Source organism: Cryptotermes secundus, unplaced genomic scaffold (genome assembly GCF_002891405.2).
Source record: "Cryptotermes secundus unplaced genomic scaffold, Csec_1.0 scaffold646, whole genome shotgun sequence".
Taxonomy (NCBI): Eukaryota; Metazoa; Arthropoda; class Insecta; order Blattodea; family Kalotermitidae; genus Cryptotermes; species Cryptotermes secundus.
The window spans coordinates 395277-419436 of record NW_019722433.1 but is presented as its reverse complement, the minus strand read 5'-3'; the positions used below and the strand labels follow the sequence as shown (position 1 = coordinate 419436).

The window sequence follows — 24160 nt, the reverse complement described above, 5'->3', positions numbered from 1 at the left end:
GTAAGTCATATAGCGTCGAACAAAGGGCAATAGTGGAGAGCTTGAAGAATGGGTTGGTAACCTATTTTAAGGAACGGTTAGAACAGTTCTCTACAGACACTGAATATGAAGCAATACGGTAATTTCAATTTTGTTATTTGGTTAATTCTGAGGTTCTCATAGCGGTGGCTATTACTGCCTTATCAGATGTGACACCGTGTAGCCTGATAGGTAGGTATACAACGTCTTGTAGGATCTTCCGAAAACGTTGGTTGACCGGTATCAGATTAAACGGCGTCATATACGAGAAATCAGTATTCTTACTTCCTGTGCTTAGAGTATTTGTGACATATTGGTGAACTCAGAAGGTATCTTAAACTGTCGTTTGTTTTGAAATACATGTAGTTGATTGAGGCACTATGCTACAAGCCGGAAGGTCGCGGATTCAAGTCCCGATGAGGTCATTGGATTTTTTCAATCGACCTCGTCCTTCCGGCCTCACTATGGCCCTGGTGTCGACTCAGCCTCTAACAGAAGTGAGTACCAGGAATATTCTTGGAATATTCTTGGGAGTAAAGGGCGGCCGGTGCGTAAGGCTGACAACCTTATCGCCATCTATGAGCCGATTGTCTAGAAAACGTGGGAACCTCAACATGTCACAGCCCTATGGGCCTCCACGGCCTGTTACAGGGATACCTTTACTTTTTTTACTGGTAAATTACTCACCAAAAAAGATAATATGCTTCACTTGTTAGTCTGTTAGGCAAGACAACTAGTTTTGAAAAGTTGATTAGGACCTTGTCATAGCTCAGGTGGTTAGTCGCCCGCTTCCTACTGTGGCGGCCCGGGTTCAAGTCGTGGTAATATTATATGCAGTTTGTTGTGGACAACGTGGCACTGGGGCAGCTTTTCTCAGAGGACTTTGGTTTCCTCTGCCAATTCTCATTCCACCGACTGCTCCACACTCATCATTTAACATCAGAGGCTGGTACAATGGGCCAGTCTCACCCCACACCAAATAAGAAAATGAAAGAAAAAAAAAGAAGAAGAAAAAAAAAGCTGATCGCTTATATATATATATATATCAGTAAGCACTGATTTCTGACTGGTAATTTTTACCCATTTTATTGAGTCTGTACCCTCTTAAAGGCTGTAAAACTTTTTAACACCCTATATATATACACACACACAAACACCTGACAAATTCATTAATGCGTAATTGTCTACGACATAATATATTTTATGAGACTTAACGGCGGCTAGTGTCGAAGAGTGGGAGAAGCCATCAGCCGCCTGCAATATAGAGTCAGACGGTGTGGTAACTATGACGAGTAGGCTATGATGTGGCAGGTTACATCGTGTAGTCTTATAGAATTTCACCGAATTTAGCAGGAACGTAACTGCTCCATCTTCAGACTCCCGGAAGAAGGTGGCAGAATATTCCTCAGAAAATTCGGTGAACATCTGACAGGCTATATGGCATAACATCCCAGAATACATCACTATTGAGCACCAAATTATTTCAGAATAATCTTACTAACACGTTAAAATTTAGAGCATCGCAAACAGTAATGTTGTGTTTACTAAACTGAGGAAACACAAGGTTACAGAGAACTGTCCCCATACTGAACAAAACAAGGAAAAAAGTTGTGAATACAAACATTAGAACTGCTACAGAAATGTATGACTCAGCATTTACGGATAAATTATCAATAGGATGAGTGTTCCGACCAAACCCCACGAATAAATGGGAAAACATTACGTGGCTTCATGCATCCAGATCTGTAATCGGTTGCAAAGGAACAAGCTTCTCTTCATAACTAACATGCAACGAGTGCAACAAATGGAAAACTTATTTCACAATGAGCCGACAGTTGTCACAAAAGATTTACGAAATTATGAACGCTATTTACTACAACTAAACACCAATCACTCTCCTAAAGGAATTAAATCCTTAAAACTCTATAGCTGTTAAGAGTTTCTGTGTTTCACTGATTTCCTGACCGCCTGTTGTTCAGCGATACCTAAGAAGAATCGTAGAGTGAACCGTGCTTGATTTAAGTTCATGGACTGAAAATAAGCGTTTCATTGCTACCTGTTCGGCCCTTGTTTAAATGTGTTCCATACTTCGACATTGTAAACGAAGTAGGACTTAGCCTGAAGTTGTGTTCAAGATTCATACTTAGGCACAGGTAAAGTAAAGTTATTCCTCGGCTTTATTAATTAAGCATCACGCTATGAAGAAATATGGAAGAGTGGAGTTATAGCTCCACGATTGTAAACCTTGGCTCTAGATGGATATGAGTGGACAGCCTCACAGCTCTATTCCCCAGGACACAGTCTCTAGTGTCCACTGTGTAAGAAGCTGGGTTGGCGTCAGAAGCAGTCCACAAAGATTTACGGAAGAGGAAGAGGAAGAGGAACATCTGCGTAAAGTTCGTCCCACACAGACTCACGGATGAGCAGAAAAAAACCAGAGATCCACATCATGCCAAGGCTTCATCCAGAATTGTCAAAATAATCCCAATTTCTTTCATTGCACTATTATCTTTCCTAAGGTGGTAACTCCCCTCAAAGGAAATAGATTTCAGGCTGTTGAAGACATTAAGAAAAATGTGACGGCCGAAAGGAAGGCCGTTCCTTGGAGGCCTTACCTGAGTATTTTAAAAATCTTTTTAAATGATTAAACGCATGTATACAAGTAGGCGGAGTCTACTTTGAATAAAAAATAGCAATTTTTTAATTTATTTCATTTTGATTTTTATTCTTATCCACACCAATTCTGAAACTTTATTGAATCCATATTACAATTATATTATAAAATTATTTATAAAATAATATATAAGATAGTTTAATTTAATTTAAAGTTACATCGTTATCTGCACAGGTGGACTCAGTTTTATATTGTGGTTGTATTAAATCTTCATAATATTTCCCAAGATATGTGTTAATGCTTTCCTCCTCGTCNATAATGAATGTATGAGGGGTAGACCTCCTCAGCCCTTGCACAGCGGCCTACAGTGGTCTATTGTGCTTATATATATATATATGCCGGTCACGGTAGCCGAGCGGTCTAAGGCATGTACTGTCTTCGCTCGCTTGGAAACCGGGATCGTGGGTTCGAATCCCACTCAGGGCATGGATGTTTAGTTTGTGTACAGGTAGATGTCTTGCGACGAGCTGATCACCCGCCCGAGGAGTCCTACCGAATGTGTAAGATCTAGAAAAACCGAAGTGAATGGAGAAGTTCATGGAGGTAGGCCTAGGCCCACTGGGGCTGTAGTGCCAAAGAAAAAAAATATATACATATATACACAACAAGATGCCTTCCTTGAAGAAAATTTCTGCTCTGTTAGTCCTTTCTGTAGATTTACACTGAAACATCGGCTGATAGTCCAAATAGGGTAGGTTCTTTGTCTCGTATTCTCTTCAGAGCTCAGACGACTTATTTGCAAGATTATGGGTAGGAGAGCCAATGAATCGCATTTCGGTTCCTGGTAGAAACAAGAGATTTTCTCTTCTCCACAGACTACAGAGGGTTTCTGGTACCTATCCAACAGTACAGGATGCTCTAGCATTCTGTGCATGAAGCTAACCACTCACTTCCATCAACTGACGAGGCGTGAAACTCTGGGAGTACACACGCCTCTAACAAGAGGAACAATTTTTTTTTTGCATAATATGTTAATCTGAAGAGGGAAATAGAAATAATTTTGAAAACGTAGTTGTTTTAAGAAACTGAGACAATGGAAAACTTCATACGATATATTGGAATTGAAGGTCTCGCAGCGGTGAATATGAGTAGCGCTCCGCTGAATGGTTCTTTTCGTAACTGATTACTTTCTTCTCTTACTTAGTAGGAATTCCTTCCTCCAAAATTCTGCGAACTTCTAGCAGACTACACGGTGTCACATTCCCGGATGTATCAACGGTCTTCAAAAGTCTGTAAGATCCTGTTTACTTGTTAGGCCTGCAGTGTTTGTAACTTTTGAAAACACTAGAAAGTTTTATGGATAAATGAGAAGTGACCCTATGGCCTTCAATTTGTCCACGTGAATTGATTTACAACCCTCCTACAGAGGGGAATCCTTTGTCAGGTATCGCTTGGGATCCAACTAACCGATAATGCCTCTCCTAAACCTCTGGTAGCCCTGAACCGGATATTCTTCTGTAAACACGGCCACATTGCCAAGTTGAATCTGCACTCACTTCATACCACTGCCAATGTTTCCTCCTTCGGTTAACCAGAGGTCATGGAGCTGAATGTCTGACTAAACACTAGATGGCTCTTGTTCAGTTCCTCGAATAAGTTAATTACCATTGTAACCAAAATTATTCATTGTCATATTCGTAAAGCCCTACCACTGGACCGGATCCTGAGTCAGTCCACCTTCCCTCATCCCGTGCCTTCAAGAAAAATTCTATTATTTTCCCCCAATTAAAGTCAATTGATCATGTTTGGTCCCATTCCTTCACGTTTTCCTAGTAGAGCTCTTGTCTTTCATCCATTCTACAGACTCCGACCACCTTATCCTCTCTGGTTTCTTAAAAATAACCACACTATAGTAAAATGTATAAATCATAAAGTTCTTTGAGATGCCATTATTTTTAATATTATTTTATTTCCTCTCTTACGTCCAAATATTCCCATCGTCTTTTTCTAAACAACCAAAAACTTTGTGAGTTTTGATGTTTTCACGGCAATGACTATGAAGAAAGTTGTCTTCTGGGTTTTGGCGCCGTGTATTCTTCGTTTTGGCTGACGTTTCGGAGGAAGCAAAAACTTTATTCTTTTATTAGGACGGGAGAATAATTTTTACTTTCATGTAAAACAACAGACAAATTTTTGAAATCTAATTTTGAATTTCAGAAAAGATAAGGGGAGAAGAATTTCAGAACTAAATGTAATCAACCCTTAACACCTTCGTTAGTGTACTTTATATATCATGCTCTCATTTTCAAACGTCTGACTTTCGAAACATATTATTATGTTATGGTATTTATAACATGGCTTTACAATATAATTTTCCCATCACGAGACACATGCATGTATTTCCTAGTTTTCTCTACTTTAGTGTCTGGACTAATCTTAAACTTACTTTATAATAAGGCCATAGCTCAAGCGGTTAGTCGCTGGCTTCCAACGGCAGCGGCCCTGGTTCGATCCCGGGTCTGGTTAAGAGGGATTTGTGGTGGACAAAGTGGGGTTGGGGCGAAATTTCTCTGAGTACTTCGGTTTCCCCTTCCAATCTTCATTCCACCAAATTCTCCATCATCATAATCACCCGGCGCAGGCTACAATAGACCAATCAGTAGCCGCCGTGCCGAGTGGACCCAGTTGGACTCAACCCCCCACTAACTTACTTACTTACTTACTCATGGAGCTAAGCGGCCTCCGTAGTCTAGGGGTAGCGTTCTCACCTCATGACTCAAGGTACGGGGGTTCAAACCCGGCGGAGGTCGTGGAAATTTTTAGGGCGGAAAAATTCAGGGAACAAGTCCTCCGGGAGAGACTTTAAGCCGTGGGTCCCGTGTCGTAGATTTACGGCACGTAAAAGAACCTCATGTCTCTAGGAGACCTCTGAGCTAAATTTAAGCAATTTCCCGCCCAAGTAGTTTCCAATGCCTCCGGTAGATGGGTAGCTTAGGTACCACTGCCAGAGGAGGGACGACCTCACTGACAGAAAGGGACTAGCTATTAGCTACCACTGCCAGTAGAAGGCCGAAACCTCGCTGGCAGAAAAGGAACGATAGCAAGCACCAGTACCGGTAGGGTATGGAGACAGTAGAAATTCAAAGGGGGACGCACAATAGATCAAACTGGTCGCGGTGCATGGGGTAACCCACCCCCTCAATACTGAATAACTGAATACTCATGGAGCTGAGCCCTTCTTGAGGAGCCGCCAATTCTGCAGCTACTCAATAATGTCCCAGCATTTTATGGAACCGAATGGTTCATTACCGTGTTCACAAGAGCCCTCCACTGGTCCCTATCCTGAGCCAGATCTATCCAGTCCATACCATCCCATTCTGTCTCTCTAAGATCCACTTTAATATTGTCCACCCATCTACGCCTTTCTCTTCCCAGTGGTCTCTTTCCTTCTGTCTTTCCCACCAATACCCTACGTCTATTCCTCTTCTCCCCATTCGTGTTACTTGCTGTGCCCTCCTCATTCTCACTGACTTGCTCATTCTAATTATACTTGGAGAAGAGTACAAGTTCCGAAACTCCTCATTATACAGTTTTCTCCGGCCTCAGGTCGCTTCATCTCTCTTCGGTCCAAATATTCTCAACTTCTTGCTCACAAACACCCTCAGTCTATTTTCCTCCCTTAATGTCAGAGACCACGTTTCACACCCATACAGAACCACATACAAAATTATAGTTTTGTATATTCTAATTTTTATATTTTTACACAGCAGACGAGAAGACAAAAGGTTCTGGACTGAATGGTAGCAAGCATTACCCGAGTTCAATCTCCTCTTAATTTCCTCCTGAATCAGGTTTCGATCTGTTATCGTTGTTCCCAAATAACTGAACTGTGACACATTTTCAAAATGTCTGTTTCCTGTCTTTATGTCATGATTTTGCTCTGCATTTTGGTGACGAGACAGTAACATATACTTTCACCCACCACTAAGCGAATTTTATTTACTTTACATTATGTTTTTTCTGTTTCTCTTTACGGTATTTATGTTTCCGTCTAATAAATTAATAGCATCAGAACAGATCTGAATGTGTTGCGACCTGTTGAGTTTGATCTGTTGTGATTTTCTTTGTCCTTTCTAATGACATATTTTAAGTGACAATGAAAAACAGTGACATTTCCTTGTTTCAGAAAATTAATGGACTGTATGAGTTCAGATCGGAAATCTCTATTACATATTACATGAGTATATTCGTTTATTTAGAATGAGGGAGATATCTGCTAGAGTAGATACGACAAGATGCGACAAGATGCGACCCACAATTTAATGATTAAGACGTGAACCTAGAAAATGCGATCTCTTGAGTCTGTACTCTGGCAAGGTAAAGATAAATTGGTCCCTATGCTTAACTAATTAAGCAGTAGGCCATGAAGGCGTATGGGGGACTGGATGTATAGATCCAAGTACTTTTTGACTTCGACAATACGTGGAAGTGTATGGTCAGCTTCACTCCCAGGCCGCTTTACTCTAAGCAAAAAGCCCCGGTTACCAATTGGACAGGAAGCTGGGTGGACCCTATTACCGGTCTGGACGACGTGGAGAAGAGAATAATCTTGCCTTTAACTGGACTCGATCTCCAGCCCATGGGCCTTTCAGCACGTGGCCAGTCGCTATACCGACCGCTCTATCACCGCTTTCACTCTGGTAAACATGCGTTTATGATGCAATAAGACGATAAATGGATCGGCCAAGAAAAAAGGTTGAAAAATAATTTTTCTTTTAATGACCCTTGGAAGGAAGAAGAAGAAGAAGAAGAAGAAGAAGAAGAAAGGCCGGATTGAAGTAATGTATGCAAGATATATGTATAATTCCACTTACGACTTGACCTGACGACAGGACGAATTAAAAGATACAATGTAAGTCTATCCATACGTTTGGTATTACATTCTGAGATCAAAATAAACACTTAATGCACTTGCGAACAAGAATCTAAATTGACTCTATATTTTACGTCATGAAGACATCTGCAAGATGAAAGGTCCATTATCTTCATTAAGCAACATACCGAGTGTTGGAGAGGAGGTGGTAATATTTTCTGAGAATAGAAAGTTCGATTTCGGCTTAACATGAAGTTAGCTCTGGAAGCGATGCGCACCCGAATTATATTTGTCAGAAAAAATAGTTTAGATAACAATACCAGTTTTCGTGGAAATCTGTGCAGCAGAGCATGCTTGCAAAGATAATATACAGAGTGTAAATAAATATATATTATAAAGCCATGTGGTAGATAGATGGGTTCAATATGATCGTATTTTGTTAATACACCCATGTCTGGAAACGCTTTGTTTACGTACTAGCGCCTCTGAAATGTGAAGAAAAACGCTCTTACCTCTTACCTCTGAGGCTTACTGGTGATATTTACCTAACATTTTTCCAAGAGACCTTACCCGAGCTGCTCGAAGTGCTGCCTTTGGAAGTCCGTCTCGAAATGCGGTTCCAGATGGCGCCCCAGCACACTGCAGTAATGTTGTCTGTGAGTATCTGGATGAAACTTTTGGCAGCAGATGGATTGGACTTGGAGGCCCAATAACGTTACCCCTGCCCCCGCTCCCCTGACTTGACTCCACTCGAATTCTTTCTCTGGGGGTACATGGAAAATGTGGTGAACCAGACTCCAGTGAAGACACAACATGATCTTGTGGCAAGAATTGCAGTAGCAGCTGGAGATATCAGGGAAATGCCGGGATTCTTTCAGAGAGTTCAGCATATCATATCCAGGCGATGCAAAACATACAATGAAGTCGGCGGCCGCCATTTTGAGCAGCTTTTATAATGTAAAACAACGATAACGTCCGCTAAAACTTACGCATTTCCTCGGAAATTTTTGTGGTCTTTAGTGCCAAAAGGAAACGTTTTCGGACATTGGTATATTAACAAAATAGATCAGATTGAACCAATCTATCTACCACAGAGCGTTGAAAGATATATTTATTTACATCCTGCATAAGGGAAGACGAATATGACTTCTTGATAATGCAATCAATTTTTCTTAATCTGGGCAAAAGGCATATAATGTTTTATAGGATTCATGTTCTCAGAGCGGCGATAAGAGTTCTAACTTCTGGTATATAATGATATGTAGTACAATGAATGACAATCGACGTTTCGGAACAATATAACGCCTCAATTTTCAGGGTCGAATAGTAAGCTAAGCAAGAAACAAGGATGAGTTACTCGAGATTCTCCTCCGAAACTTTGGTTGAATTTCAACGGACCACACGACATAATGTCCCAGAGGAGAGAATTGTTCCTTAAATTTATTTGATAATTTTCTTATTTGTCTACAAGTATGATGACAGAAACAAACACATTTAAATGTTGGTTTTGTTATTTTAAACAATATTGCAACGTTGCATGTTTTATTATCATCGTAAGGTATCTGTGACTCTGGGGTTGGCCTTTCACCTGCAGACTTACCTGCTGAGAGCATCCAGACAGAGTGACAACAGAAAGTTCAGATCACGTGTCATTTCCCCAAGATTGTCTATACGGTTTGTAGCGCAGCTTCTAGGCTGCAAGCACAAACGAAAACTGCGTAAGGAATAAGAAAGATGACTCGACAGCGATAATGACGGCGACATCTCCATCCAGTGCCAAGGTCTGAGCATGCGCAAGTCTCTGTAGCTTCCCGAGGCGGCGACAAACCGATGTTGAGAACGAGGTAAGTACGGTTTCCGTCAGATTACAAAGCGATCTTCAATATGTAACGAGCAGCATATTCAGAACCCACAGCCAACAAGGTTCCTAATATTTTAATAAAATCCTAATCTATATTCTCCATTTTCTTTAGCACAAATTCCCAAAATATTCTCCTTTCAGATATAACCTAAACTTTTCAATGTCTGTAAATTTTAACACCACTTTCACTCGCTCACTCACTCATGGAACTGAGCCCTTCTTGAGGAGCCGCGAAATCTGCAGCTACTCAAGAATTTCACAGCATTTTATGGAAGACGGAAGTTCAATACCGTGTTCACAGAACCCTCCACTTGTCCCGATCGTGAGCCAGATCAATCCAGTCCATATCACCCCAAACTAACTCTCTAAGATCTATTTTAATATTGTCCATTCACCTACGTCTTCGTCTTCCTAGCGGTCTCTTTCCTTCTTGCTTTCCCACCAATATCCTATATGTATTTCTCTTCTCCCCATTCGTGTTACACGCCCTGCCCATCTTATCCTTCTTTACTTGATCATTCTAATTATACTTGCAGAAGAGTATACGTTATGAAGCTCTTTATTATGCAGCTTTCTCCAAACCTCCTGTCACTTCATCTCTCTTCGGTCCAAATAATCTCGTCTGCGCCCTGTTCTCAAACACCCTCAGTCTATCTTCCTCCTTTAATATTAGAAACAAGTTTCACACTCCTACAGAACCACGGTAAAACAATATTACGTATTCTCCCTTAATTTCAGAAACCGAGTTTCACACCCTTACAGAACCGGAGGAAAAATATATTAACATAAAAGTAATTTACGTATATATATTTTTTTATTGGTAGTGGGATGGGACTAAGTCCCTTGTACTGCGGCCACTTCTGGCCTATTGTACCAGCCCCAGATGACAGGTGAGGGCGATTGTGGAGCAATTGGTGGAATGAAGATTGGCAGGGGAAACCGAAGCAGAGGAGAAAACCTGCCCCAACGCCACTTTGTCCACCACAAATCCCACTTGACCAGATCCGGGATCGAACCCGGGACGCCACGGTGGTAAGCCAGCGACTAACCGCTTGAGCTATGGCGCGGCCATAATTTACGTATAACTTGAATTAGTCCTTATGGGAAATCTCATTAAAATACTATCATACGTCTAGCACCAGCAGTTTGCCAGTTATTGCTGTCGAAAGAAATCTAATGTAAATTGCTCGTGGACAAGACGTTGCTGTTTTAAATTCTGAAGAAATAATATTTTGACAGACATCATATCCAAATATTTATTAACGGATCATACTTAATGATTCTACATAAGAGTACATAATATTGGTGTTATTTATACTCGGAATTTAGTACAAAAATTATGAGATAGTTTATAGTGGCATGGTGTTTATACTAAATGCCGATTACCGATTTGAGTTAGGGGGCAGGGTAGGGGGCATTGGTAATATACCATAAATCTAATTTCCATTATGAATTTGGAACATTTTCCCACACATTTCTGTATCGATGGTAAATATCCTATGATCAGAATGTTAAAGTAAAATTTCAGAAATTAATGTTGCATTGCAAACCTAACGGAACAAGTAACAGAATTTGAATGCAATATTTAATATATGTTGAAATGAAATGTGAAGGTAATGAATTATGAGTAGAAACTATTTGGAAGGAGGCTGTTGTGACTTTTTTTTAATTCACTTAGTGGGGGGTGGATTCCAACTAGGTCCACTCGGCACGGCGCCCACTGATTGGCCTATTGTAGTCTGCCCCTGGTGATTATGATGCTGGTGAATGAAGACTGGCAAGGGAAACCGAAGTACTTGGTGAAAATCCGCTCCAGCGCCATTTTGTCCACCATAAATCCAACTTGACCAAACCCGGGATCCAGAGGAAGCCAGCGACTAACCGCTTGAGCTATGGCGCGGCCCTGTTGTGACTTACTTCAAGGTAACAATCTGGTCTTCGCCAGCAGAAAACCCTGAATGACACCTAGCGGGTTAAAAGGTAACTTGATACTTCTGGGATACAAATGAAGAGCATTACAGCTATGCCAATCTGCTCAGCGATTAGACAAAACCCCTAAAAGAAATAAAGTATAAAAAAGACGCTTGAAGTGAAATCAGAATTAAACACGTGCAACATATTTCTTTGCTGTTCTCGTACATTCTAGAAGAGTGCAGAGGACAACATTTCGGCACGATTATATCTGAAAAGAAGCTTCTCAGCCTACCTGAGCAACACTTGGATTTGAAGCAACAAGTATGCGCGGTAGCAACCTCTGAATTACCCCTTGTCACATTCAGTCGACTGGAAAGTCTTGACAGCAACTATGCATGTGAGGAACCCTCTGTCACGAATTTGCAAAACCACGTCATCAGCCCTTTTCAAAAAAGAATACAAGCCGGTTGTCAAAATGGAAGTCGCATCAGCAGTGGCGGTGCTACAAGACACTAGAGAGTTATTACTGGTTGTTCGGACCTACTTTGAAATTGCAGACTGGAGTAGAGGCGTACTGACAAGGTCGGCATTCCTAAGATATAGGAACATTATAAGTTTATGAACCGGTTTCTTTATCTGGAACAATTCACACTGTCATTTCACCCTTGATTTCTCCTGCCTTATGCATTTTATAGGACTTATTGTATCAACGTATTACAATATTATCCACAAATACATAAGAACTTACAGAAGACTTTCTGTTATCATTCTGCTGTAATGATGATGAATTGTTTGTTTCAGGGAACAAGAAGGAAAACAAATTGATACAAATTGAAGATATCACGAAATCAGCAGAGTTAGGCTTAACTCTCTATTTCCAAGCACATCTACACCCCAGTGCTTTACACTCCAGAGCCTGCTTTGTGAATGTGTTTGTCTTAATTTTATATATGTGTTCTGAGAGTTGGGGTCCGCACGGTGGTGACTATGAAGAATACTAGAAACAAAAAACAAACTCCGTGGTTTTAGTCGGCAAGCGAACTATACCGACCGAGCGACAGAAGCTCGTCGGAGAAGTTAGTACCAACTTTAGCGGATAGAAGGAATTGAGTGGTCAGCGCAACGAATCCCCACGGCCGTTAATTTCGGTTTTCTAGACCGGACTACTGGCCTTTGGAATATGAAGCCGTGTAGTCTGGTTAACAGCTACCAAAGTGAATGCCCTGAAGGTAGATTTTCCAAACGACAACAAATATTTTTTAGAGTTCAAGGCGTCACATCCAAAAGATATGAACCTTTAATTCTTTGCAGTCTCAATTTCACTAATAATTTCGTTTCTGATTCATAATTTTTTATGCATCGAATAACGTAATTAGGTGTTGTATCTCTGAAAAATGAAAAACAAGGTCTAGAAGAGGAAGAAATATTTTCGAGCAATCTTTAGGGAAATACTAAAACTTTCGGCTTTAAATTTGGTAAATATTTTAAGTTGATTCTGGCCTTGTGCCTTTTTACCGTACGGATATTTTTCCGGCATTTCAGGGATACATGCGGCATTCATCTGACCAATGACCCTGAAGATGGAGACAGCATATATTTCCGAAACGTCGAAAAATTGTACATATACACGTTGCAAAGAACCAAGAACAGAAATAGTGTCAGTCTTTAAGACAGTTTATTTGCTAAGCGAAGTAGGTAAAGCATCGTTTTTCGCAGGTAACATGTGGCGTGTGCAATGCGTTCTAAATAAAAGTCATCAACTGTCACTGCAAGCGTGTAATGATAAGAAACCATGACGTCACGCAAAGTATATGTGCACAGTGTAACTAAGTGTTCGACTACACTACTGATTGCTATTTACATCTCGAACTCAACCATACAGGCAAATAAACTGAATTGATCTACATAAAAGCGTTGTCACTCCTTGAGTTCAATGTTTCGTGACTGAAACTTGTATACAGCCATAGTTCTATGCAAATAAACTCTAAAAAATACGTCAGTTTTAATTTGCCCTTCTGTAGGCTAATGACCTACATACGTAGGTATTTATTTCAGCAGGAATATCACCAGCTGTGGTGTTTCCGACTGATTAGGCCCACTAAATATGTACACAAGGAACGTTTATGCATGAAGCTTACTTAACTTCCAGCTAAAGACCTCAAGCAAGTCATATTACGTAATATAAGTATTGTATAATGACTGGTCACGGGCTGGACGGCCTGGGAGTTCAATCCCCGTCAGAAGCAAGAAATTCTTCTCACCTCCACACTATCCAGACTTGATCTTGGACCTATCCAGCTTCCTAGCTGATTGATACCGGGGGCTCTTTCCCTAAGGGATAAACAGCAGGGAAATTGAATAAATAATTTTATTTTAGTTTGTTTCAAATTGATATGCAAATAATTTAAATGTGGGCCCCTTGAACGTGCAGATTTTTGTTAGGGGGTTTGCGGACCCGATAAACGCTTTAGAAATTTTGCACTTTTCCTTGGGTGAAGGACCGGTCCATAGAAGGATCCTAATTGAGACAGGATAAAATAACAGAGAAAAGCATGTACACATTCCCGAACTCAGTTTCAACTGCTGATCCTCCTTTTCGAGTGAACTCTAACGCAGGCGGTATCAACCGCGTTATCCTTCTAAACGAAAAACCTGACTCTCATTAATGACGTAAGTAAAGGACGGCCGGCGCGAAATGCTGACAACCTTACCGCCATCTGTGAGCCGACTCTCTAGACAATGTGGGAGCCTCGACGTCTCGCAATCTTATGGGCTTCCACACCCTGTTACAGGAATAGCTATATATATATTTTTTTTACTCCATGCGTTCGGATAACTCTTCCAGGCGGCAAATGTGTTCTCCATGACGTCTCCTATACATCAGCAGCTGATAAATAAACGAATCTATAAATGCCAACACTAAGTGTTCATTTATCCGTTGTTCTGGTTTGTGGGGTGTCATCTTGACATAGATGACCGGTGACGGGTGATGACGGCTTGTGACATGATATGAATGGCGAGTTTTATGACAATTGTTCCTTAGTTCGACAATACGTAGACAAGCAGGGGCATGAACAGGATGATAATATAGTAATGAACTGTTGCATAAGCCTTTCATTTCGGTTAAGAAACAGCGCCAAAACTACGAAGATTATTGTCTTTTGAATTATGACATCCTGTATTTTGGTAAAACTTAAAGGTATTCCTGTAACAGGCCATGGAGGCCCATAGGGTTGTGAGACGTTGAGGGTTCCACATTATCTAGACAATCGGCTCAAAGATGGCGGTAAGGTTGTCAGCCTTACGTGCGGGTCGCCCTTTATCTCCCAGGGAGCTTCCTGGTACTCATTTCTGTTACAGGCTGAGCCGACCCCAGGGCCATAGTGCGGCTGGAGGGATTAAGTCAATTGAAAAAATCCACCTCATCGGGACTCGAACACGGGACCTTCCTGCTTGTACCCTACGATCTAGTGGTCAGAGTTCCTGGTTACAGATCCTGATATCTCGGGTTCGATTCCCGGTGCTACCAAATTTTCTGAGTAGTGGCGGTGGAACGGGGCCCACTTAGCTTGTAGTTTGGTAGGCGGGTAAAAATTTTAAGAACCTGCTGGATTCATATTTAGAGTTAATATCCTACCCTGAGGATGGAAGAAACAGTTTTCTTCGAAACGTCTACACCTTTATATCAGAGTACACTGCATCATATCCGGAAGAGAGTAATATTCGCATTCACCGCTCTGATAACCTTAAAAACTAGAAAATAATAGTTTCGTTGTCCACTTGTAGACAAGAGGATCTTGAGCGTATCCATCTGTATCCAATTTTATTTTTCAGTATGCTTCATTTCAACCAAAATCCCTATTCTGGTAAAAAAGCTGAAGCTTAAGGTTGGTGGAATATTTTAAATACTTTCCGTAATTCGGTTAGAAAATAATTTTTATATTTTTCTCACAATAATATTAGCGATGTCCACTTTGTTGGTCCATATAATATTGTCATGATTCAGCGGTGACTATAGATGGGGTATAGACTGGATATTGGATTTATTGACACAACTCGGAACTACAAGTAATTACAGCGCTATCGCTAAACTCCTCATTTTACAAATCACCGCAGTACCCTTTAAGCCTTTATACAGTCTGTTGTGTCTTTATCAGCCGTTGTTTACGAACAGCTTCTAACAGTGGAGTTTCTACAGCTTCATGCACTCAGGTCCTCTTGTCATAACTCCTTGTGCAAAACTCTTGTCAGCTGACAACTCGACTAACTAGGTCCCTGGGTCCCAGGCTGGTGGCCATTTCGCACCAAGCTCCTAGTCCTCTCTTCACAGGCTGACTTCCAACTAACAACTGGAAACTGAACTCTTTCATTCCCAACCAGATACTTTACGTCACTTCATTCAACTGAACTCCTGACAACTCCACCAACAACTAACTCGATGCTTCAAACTATCCTGCTTATAACATCTCGACACGGACCAAATAGAAAACACCGTTCTTTTATTGTTGCGTTGGTGTCCGTTGCGGCGGAAACTTGTTTACCGAACCGTTGCTTAGAAATATGTTCCATAAATCCGTCGTTCTATTGTTGGGTGCGTTATCCAGCAACGGCAGCTATTTACAGAGTCACTGCTTAGTAACGGGTCTATACGCCACATATTTACATAGGTCCTATGCATATACTCGTATCCCATTTAATAAAAATTTATAAATTTCTATTGCAAAGCTATGGTGTAACTAGTATTTAATTTAGCGTCAAAATTTCATTAACACCACGGCAAGGGAACAGTATCGTAAACAAGAAAAGAGAACGACTTGAGTGTGCAGGACCAGTAGCAACTTACGATACTGCTTCATATTAAATCCATTTTCATACTAAGAAAACCTTGGAAATTATAATTCTGTCGCGTATTATTGTCCAAACTAATCAAACACATAGTAGCTACTGAGTTGACCAATTCACACATGGAATGTCAGCATTATTTACAGAGTAATACCAAAGTCTGGAAGCAGTTTTCTTCAATTATCACATAAAAATGAATTGTTCAAACTTATGGTAGATACACACACATGGTAGCATCATACATATATGCTTAATGTTAGTGTCACCAAAAACAATAATAATATTGTCCTACCTTATTGTCTGCTGGAGGACTTGAAGCGTTCTAAGGTAAACATTTGTACCTAGCAGCGTTGACACGTGTGGTCGAATATGGTACCAACTGAAACAAACATACCATATCCAATTCATTAGTGGACGAAAAGTACGAGTTGCTGTAGCTTCTGTCCGAACTCACAGAAACCGTGGACTGACCGCACCCAAATTTCAATGTTTACAAAGATGTTCATAAACAGATTTCTGGGAACACTTGTTTTAAATTAGAATAAATCCTTTTCGTTGACATAAATATTTTATTCAAAGCTGACAACTTCATGAATTTTAAAAGATAAGTATCCCGCAGACAGTGGTTCGCGTACCATAAACGTGAGATACATTAAAAGAATAAAGCCATAGGAATAAAATACCTTTGTTTCATTTTACAGAACGGAACGACTGGGAATTGTGCAGAATTAGTCATATTTTAATCATGTTTATTACAGTCAGGGACCGCCTCTGTGGTCTAGTGGACAGAGTTCCAGGCTACAGATGCAGAGGCCCCGTGTTCGATTCCCGGCGCTACTAGATTTTCTGAGAAGTAGTGGGTCTGGAACGGAGTCCACTCAGCCTCATGAGGATAACTGAGGAGCTAGAAAACCGAGATTAACAACCGCGGGGATTCGTTGCCCTGACCACGCGACACACACTATTCGCTAACGTTGGCACTAACTTCACCGACAACAGGCGGCCGTTCGGTCGGTACAGTTCGCTTGCGCACTACAGGCCAGGGAGTTATTGTATTACAGTCAGGATTGCTTTTTTTGTTTTCAATATTATTCAGTTAACTATGAATGAATGAAAGCACGAAACATATATAAAGCTCCATCAGAGTGTTCGTCAGACTGTGATCCGTAGACTGCCACAATTCCGCGATTTAAAAATTAATTCATACGCCCGCGTGTGTAACTTTTAATTGCCGAAGTTCAATGTGAGTGATTATGAAGAGCCTTCAAGTTTATTGAAACACAAAAGCATCTGGACGATATGGAGAAGATAAAATTCTTGACCCTACCGGGACTTGAACTCCTACCCCTAAGTCGCCCAGCCCGTAGTCAGTCGCTATACTGACTGTACTATCCCGGCTCCCTATCAACTATTCTACCGTAACAGGCCGTGAAGGCCCATAGGGTTGTGAGACGTTGAGGCTCCCACATTATCTAGACAATCGGCTCAAAAATGACGGTAAGGTTGTCAGCCTTAAGCGCCGGTCGCGTTTTACTCCCAAGGAAAATTATTTAATTAATTCCTGGTACTCATTTCTGTTAGAGGCTGATTCAACCCCAGGGCCATAGTGCGGCTGGAAGGATTAGGTCAATTGAAAAATTCAGTGATCTTATCGGGATTTGAACCCGCGACCTTCCGGCTTGTAGCATAGCCCTTCAACTGGCTGACGGGTGGGCATCTGTGACGCAAGGCCGCTACCACACAGAAGAAATTCTGAAAGACATCCATGTCTCAAGTGCGATTCGAAACCACGATCCCACTGTCTGAGCGGGTGAAGACATTTGAAACCTTAGACCACACGGTGACTGTTATTCGTACTGTAAAACGTGAGGTGTTAATTTCCCGGCAGGTGTCAGGAAAATTTCCATGAAAATGCACCCAGTAGTGGTTTCGGAGTCCGCCACACTTCTGCCCAGTGGTAACAGGATACTTTTCTGCGTATGTTAAAATGGCTGGAGCGTGAAACTGACAGTGCGCCTCCATTTAGTACCTAGGGCAATAATATGTGGAGATAAACCTTCACGCCTTCATACGTTTCATGAACTTGCTCTTCATAATACGGATAATTTACATTTACTTTAACTTGAAATATAATTGTGTCCAAAACTATATTAATGAAGTTTTAAAATAAATCACTAATTCTACGTACTTGCTCCAAGAGTTGCAGTTGTTATAAGTCAGTGGTTCTCAACCTTTGCGAGACCGCGGCCCGGTAAATTCTTCCTTTTTTTTATAAAACTAGGGCCTGGTAGCGGGTCGCGGCCCACCAGTTGAGAAACACTGATATAAGTAATAAGTACTGTCTAGGTGTCTATCGTACACCCTTTCTATATAATTTCAAATGAAAATGGGTATGTTCCAGGCACATTGCGGATATGGTAACAAATTGACAATTACCAACTCTCCTTATGAAAGTCAAACACCGGCCATCTGGCCCGCATGTAACTATCGGTGCTTTGGAGAGTTACATGGCGTTTCCGTTTAAACTATTTAGTATAAAGAATTATGAGAACATTATAATCGGGCAATGCTTGCTGTCATTCAGTTCGCCTGCTATCTAAAAAAACTTGAATCTTTCCTGTAGTTTTGTATCGGTGTGAAACTTTTCCTTCGACATTAAGGTAAGAACATGAATTGAGGGTGTCAGTGTACAGAGTGCTGCTGAAGAGAAAAATTGGACGTAAGGAGGAGAAAATAAAAGAAATTCGGAAGGGTTTCATGACTTGTACTCCTCAACAGATATTATTAGAATGGTAAAAATCAAGTCCAAAGAGATTGACAAGGCATGTAGTACGCATGGGAAATAATTTTAGGAAGGAAATCCTGCGGAAAGAGAACACTAGGAAGCCCTAATATAGATTGGAGAACAATATTAAAACGGATATCAAGTGAAGAGATTGTGAAGGTGTGCACTACATTCGTCTAGTTCAGGATAGAGAAGAGTTATCGCTGTTGTGACCATAATAATAAACCTTCGGATTCCATTTTCTTGGGTGACGGCATCTGTTGAAATCTCGAGGGGAAATGAGCTCACTCAAGTTAGTTATTATAAACTCCAGGGCCGCGCAATAGCTCAAGCTGTTAGTCGCTGGCTTCCCACTGCGGCGGCCCGGTTTCGAGCCCGGGTCTGGTCAAGTGGGGTTTGTGGTGGACAAAGTGGCGCTGGGGCAGGTTTTCTCCGAGTACTTCGGTTTCCCCTGCCAATCTTCATTCCAACAATTGCTCCACAATCACCCTCACCTATCATCTGGGGCTGGTACAATAGGCCAGAAGTGGCCGCAGTGCAAGGGATTTAGTCCCACCCCATTAGCAATAAAGAAAATATTATAAACTCCACAGCAATAAATTAATTCTATTCAGTTCTTTAACGATTACCGCCTTTTGAAGCCTAATGATTCGTCACTTTCACCACAAAATTTCTCCCTTTGTCCTTTAAACTAGGCCTACTTGGTTTAGTGATTATAAGGTTTTACTGAACCAAAATATATTTTTTTTTCTGTATGGGTCCTATTGGTTTTCCACATTTTCTTTAATGGTAAATCATGGTTGCTGTTCTTACAGAAGCGATAAAAAGTTAACATGTGAGCCTTAAGTGGGGCCCAACTTCGCGATTAATATTTCATAGTAGGTCTTTCAGTATAGTAACAAAATAAACAATTCTTTTCAGGTACTTTCTAACTTATAATCTATATGGGAAAGCTGGGTATTTTCTATGAGCTTCTGTATTGACGTCGAAATATTCAGATTTCAGTTCTACAATTAAACGTTATAATAACTGAAAATTATCATAATTTTCTTCAGCACACACATGTAAATTTTGGGATAGTACATTCGGTCACTTCAAATTAAACATTTTCTAATTTATATATTGCAAATGCCTTCATAATTCCGCGTTACATAACTCACGTAACTGAGAATTCTTATTTTAAATACGCATATGTATAACACAATCGCATTCACAGACATCATATAATCTAACTCTACCATATATTCCACGGCTCTTTCAGTTGATATAACGTCATTGTATAATTTACAATACTGTACTTCAGCATCATGTATTACTATTAAACACTTATAAATTTCAATATATCTTACAACTTAGTTTGGGCACCGCAAATGTATTGACAGGAATTCGTTAACAAAGTACATATATGAAAGAAATTTAAAAGCCCAACAAAGGAAAAGGGTGTTACTAGTCTACGTAATGTTGCTGTCATGGTAGTGTTAGACAAGCAGAAAATTTTATATTAAGATGTTTTCAGCTTACACAATCTTTCCTCATTAGAATTTCCGAGAAAGAGAAGGTCAATAGTCCCAAGAAACTGACACCATAAAACAAACAAAACCGTTGCTTATTTCTTAGTCACACAAGAATGTGCAGTTCTTCATGCAGCGCGTTAAACACTGGTTTAGACTATCAAATATTTTCTTCGACAACAAAGTAAAGCGTCTATACTCAGATTCACAAGACAGTTCGATACCATCGATTCAAGAATTTCAAGTATTAATTGTAATAGAAAGCAATAATTTCTATATTTTCAGATTAAGAAAAATGATCGAAAGACATTTTTTTATTGCTACTGGTGTGGGACTAAGTCCCTTGAACTGCGGCCACTTCTGGCCTATTGTACCAGCCCCAGATGATAGGTGAGGGTGATTGTGGAGCAACTGATGGAATGAAGATTGGCAGGGGAAACCGAAGTACTCGGAGAAAACCTGGCCCAGCGCCACTTTGTCCACCACAAACCCCACTTGACCAGACCCGGGCTCGAACCCGGGCCGCAGAGGTGGGAAGCCAGCAACTAACGGCTTGAGCTGTGGCGCGGCCATCGAAGGATATTACTGACTTACATGTATATATGATTGTCGTACAGCATTTTCGATATAATTTAGTACTGAAGATAATCGTACATGAAAAGTACATTTTCTTTATAAAGTCAAATATTGGAGAAAAATTTTAAAGGGAACATTTTCGTGTCTTAGACTCTATAATTTATTATAAAACGGGCTGCCGTTTGTATATTTCGATATTTTGCATTGGAGATTAAGATAATTTATGATTTTAACATGGGGAAGTTAATTACACTTTTAACTCATTTATAAAGTAACCACTCTCCAAGTAAAATCAGAGTGATCAAGTCAAGAGGATCAGGTGGGCAGGGCATGTAGCACGAATGGCGGAGACGAAGAATGCATATGTGATATTGGTGGGAAAGCCAGAAGGAAAGAACCACTAGGAAGGCCAAGGCGTATGTGGGTGGACAATATTAAAATGAATCTTAGAGCCACAGGATGGGATGGGATGCATTGGCTTGATCTGGCTCAGGATAGGGACCAGTGGATGGCTCTCGTGAACACGGTAATGGACTTTCGGATTCCATAAAATGCTGGGAAATTCTTGAGTAGCTGAAGAATTGACGGCTCCTCTAAGAAGGGCTCAGCTCCATGAGTAAGTAAGTAAATAGTAAAGTAACAACGTCTGTTTTACGATATAAAAGTGTCGAATGTGCTTTCTGGAGGCTAATTTCTGTTGATACAATTGCGTTGTCTGAAGGTGAATTCAGACTGATAAGATTGGCCGTGCCATAGCTCAAGCGGTTAGTCGCTGGCTTCCCACCGCGGCGGCCCGGGTTCGATCCTGGGTCTGGTCAAGTTGGATTTGTGGTGAACAAAGTGGCGCTAGGGCAGGTTTTCTCCGAGTACTTCGGTTTCCCCTGCCAATCTTCATTCCACCAATTCCTCCACAGTCACCCTCACCTATCATCTGGGCCCGGTACAATAGGCCAGAAGTGGCCGCAGTACATGTATTTAGTCCTACCCCACTAGCAATAAAAAAATAGACTGATAAGACGTGCTTTCTGTACTCTAATTGAGGTTAATGTCATAATGAGGTTAATTGATATACTTTATTTGCTGAAATCGAATGGTACTCAGTTTAAATTACGTGTGACGAGATTAAATTCTTATTTTTTAAACATTAAAACAATTTTAAAACTGAAGTCACATATTCCATAATTCCGTTAACTTAAAAAAGACTTCAGAACATTATACGATTTAAAGTTAATTGTTTATAGCGAAGTAAGAAATGGGTGCGAAAACTATAATCTGCGAGGGAAATAAAACCAGCCGAAGATAATATTAGTTAATTACCACTAATAAGAATATTATTTAATAATATAGTATAGCAAATGGGCAGAAATATTTTCATCCAATCCCCAGAAACAGAGAGTGACGAGAGTTTAAAAGTAATGAACTTTTTAAGGTACATCTCAAGCCTAAACTTTATTTTCATTGACTGTACCTGCAACAGGTATGAAAAAATGGAATTATGCGCTCTCCGGATTCAGGTGTACATATATCTTAACACCTACAGAACGTCAACAAAGATTTAGGATATCGTGCCCCAATTAGTTACTAATTACATTTTATGATTTTTTTTTACATATCTGCAAATTATGCCCAGTCACTGTGAATAACTGATATCTATGTAACATTTGTTTTTTTTTCTAGCGGCCATTTTGAAATAATACTCAACCTGACATTCAGTAGAAAATGATTATCTACCTCCGGAGTAAACACTAATGATGTGACGTTTATGCGCCTTTAAACATCTTGTACGTAATTTATCAGAATTTGCCTGACTCGTGCTACAAGGATAGGCGACATGGGGACTTCCCCGTCACCGCGCTGCCGATGTGTGGGTGTAGGCGTTTTGAAGCCGGACGTCCGTCGGGCTGGACCACTGCGTGTTTCCGTTTGACCTTCGTTTGAAATGATGAGGGTAGTCTCTCTCTTCCAGGATATGGACAGTGGCATTTGCGGTGTGGCTTATTGGAGCGTGTGAATAGAACAGCCTCAAAATTTGCATTGATCGGAGGGGGGTTTTCAAGTACTTTCCTCCCATAACCAAACGCAGCTTCTTGGGTTACGATAAATATTATTCAATGCAATTGTTTACTTATTTACGCGCTGGACAGTCAGGAGATAATTACGAATACAAAACGACAACAAGAACAGGCATGTGGAAGAAAAGAAATAAACAAATAAATAAGGAATAAGCTAACTAAGTAAATAAATAGCTAACCACCTAACTCCATAGAGCTGTGTCTTTCTTTAAAAGCCGCCAGTCGCTCAGCTACTTCAGAATTTCCCAACATTTTAAGGAAACTATAAGTTTATCACCGTGGTCAGAAAAGCCCGCCACTGGTTCCTGTCCTGAGCCAGATGAATCTAATTTATGGCACCCCATCCTGTTTATCTAAGATCAACTTCAGTCCCCTCCTCCTCCCTACGTGTAGGCCTTTCTTGTGGTTCTCTCTCTGGCTTTCAAGCTATATTCATATTTGTATTCCTCATTTCTCCATGCGTGCTAGATGCCCTGTCCATCTCATCATCCTTCATATGATCATTCTAATTATATGTGGCGGAGAGTATACGGTATAAAGTTCCTTATCATGCAGTTTTATCCAACGACAACCACTGCGTTCCTTTTGGATCCGAACATTTCCCTCAGCTCCTTACTCTCAAATACTTTCAGTCCATGTTCTCCTTTTAATATCAGAAACTAATTAACACTCATGCAAAACTAAAACCAAATTAACTTAAAGTTATTTAAGTTTAAACACAGTTCCTATGTACATCCGTCGATTTTGAAAATGCACTGGCGGCAGCAGCACCATCTAGTGAAGGCCAGCGACGGAGGAAGAAATCGAACATAGAAAAGTTACGTACGTTCGGAGCAGGAACTCGAACATCGACTTTTTCAGGGATCGAAAAGAAATATTTTGTACCTATGTAAACGTTTATAAAAACAGAATGGCCATAATAAAAGTAAAGCTCGAAATTAATTCGAGAATTTATGACATTCTCTCGATTACAGAAAACACAAATCTAACTATCAAAAAAAAAAAAATCTATGAGGCAGAGTCTTTGCGAATTTAGTTGCTAACCTGGGCAGGAAACTCTCTGCCTTTCATGTACGCAGAAGGTTCATTATCTT

At 40.5% G+C, this 24160-nt stretch overlaps 1 long non-coding RNA gene across 2 annotated transcripts in view; it reads right to left on the bottom strand.

Moving 5' to 3' along the window:
• The window catches only part of LOC111861422, a 590763-nt gene that overhangs the window by 203963 nt on the left and 362640 nt on the right, over positions 1–24160 (bottom strand). For both annotated transcript variants that reach the window (XR_004512677.1, XR_002842242.2), the window contains exon 3: positions 16415–16501. This is a non-coding gene — a long non-coding RNA (uncharacterized LOC111861422). The remainder of the gene's footprint in view (positions 1–16414; positions 16502–24160) is intronic.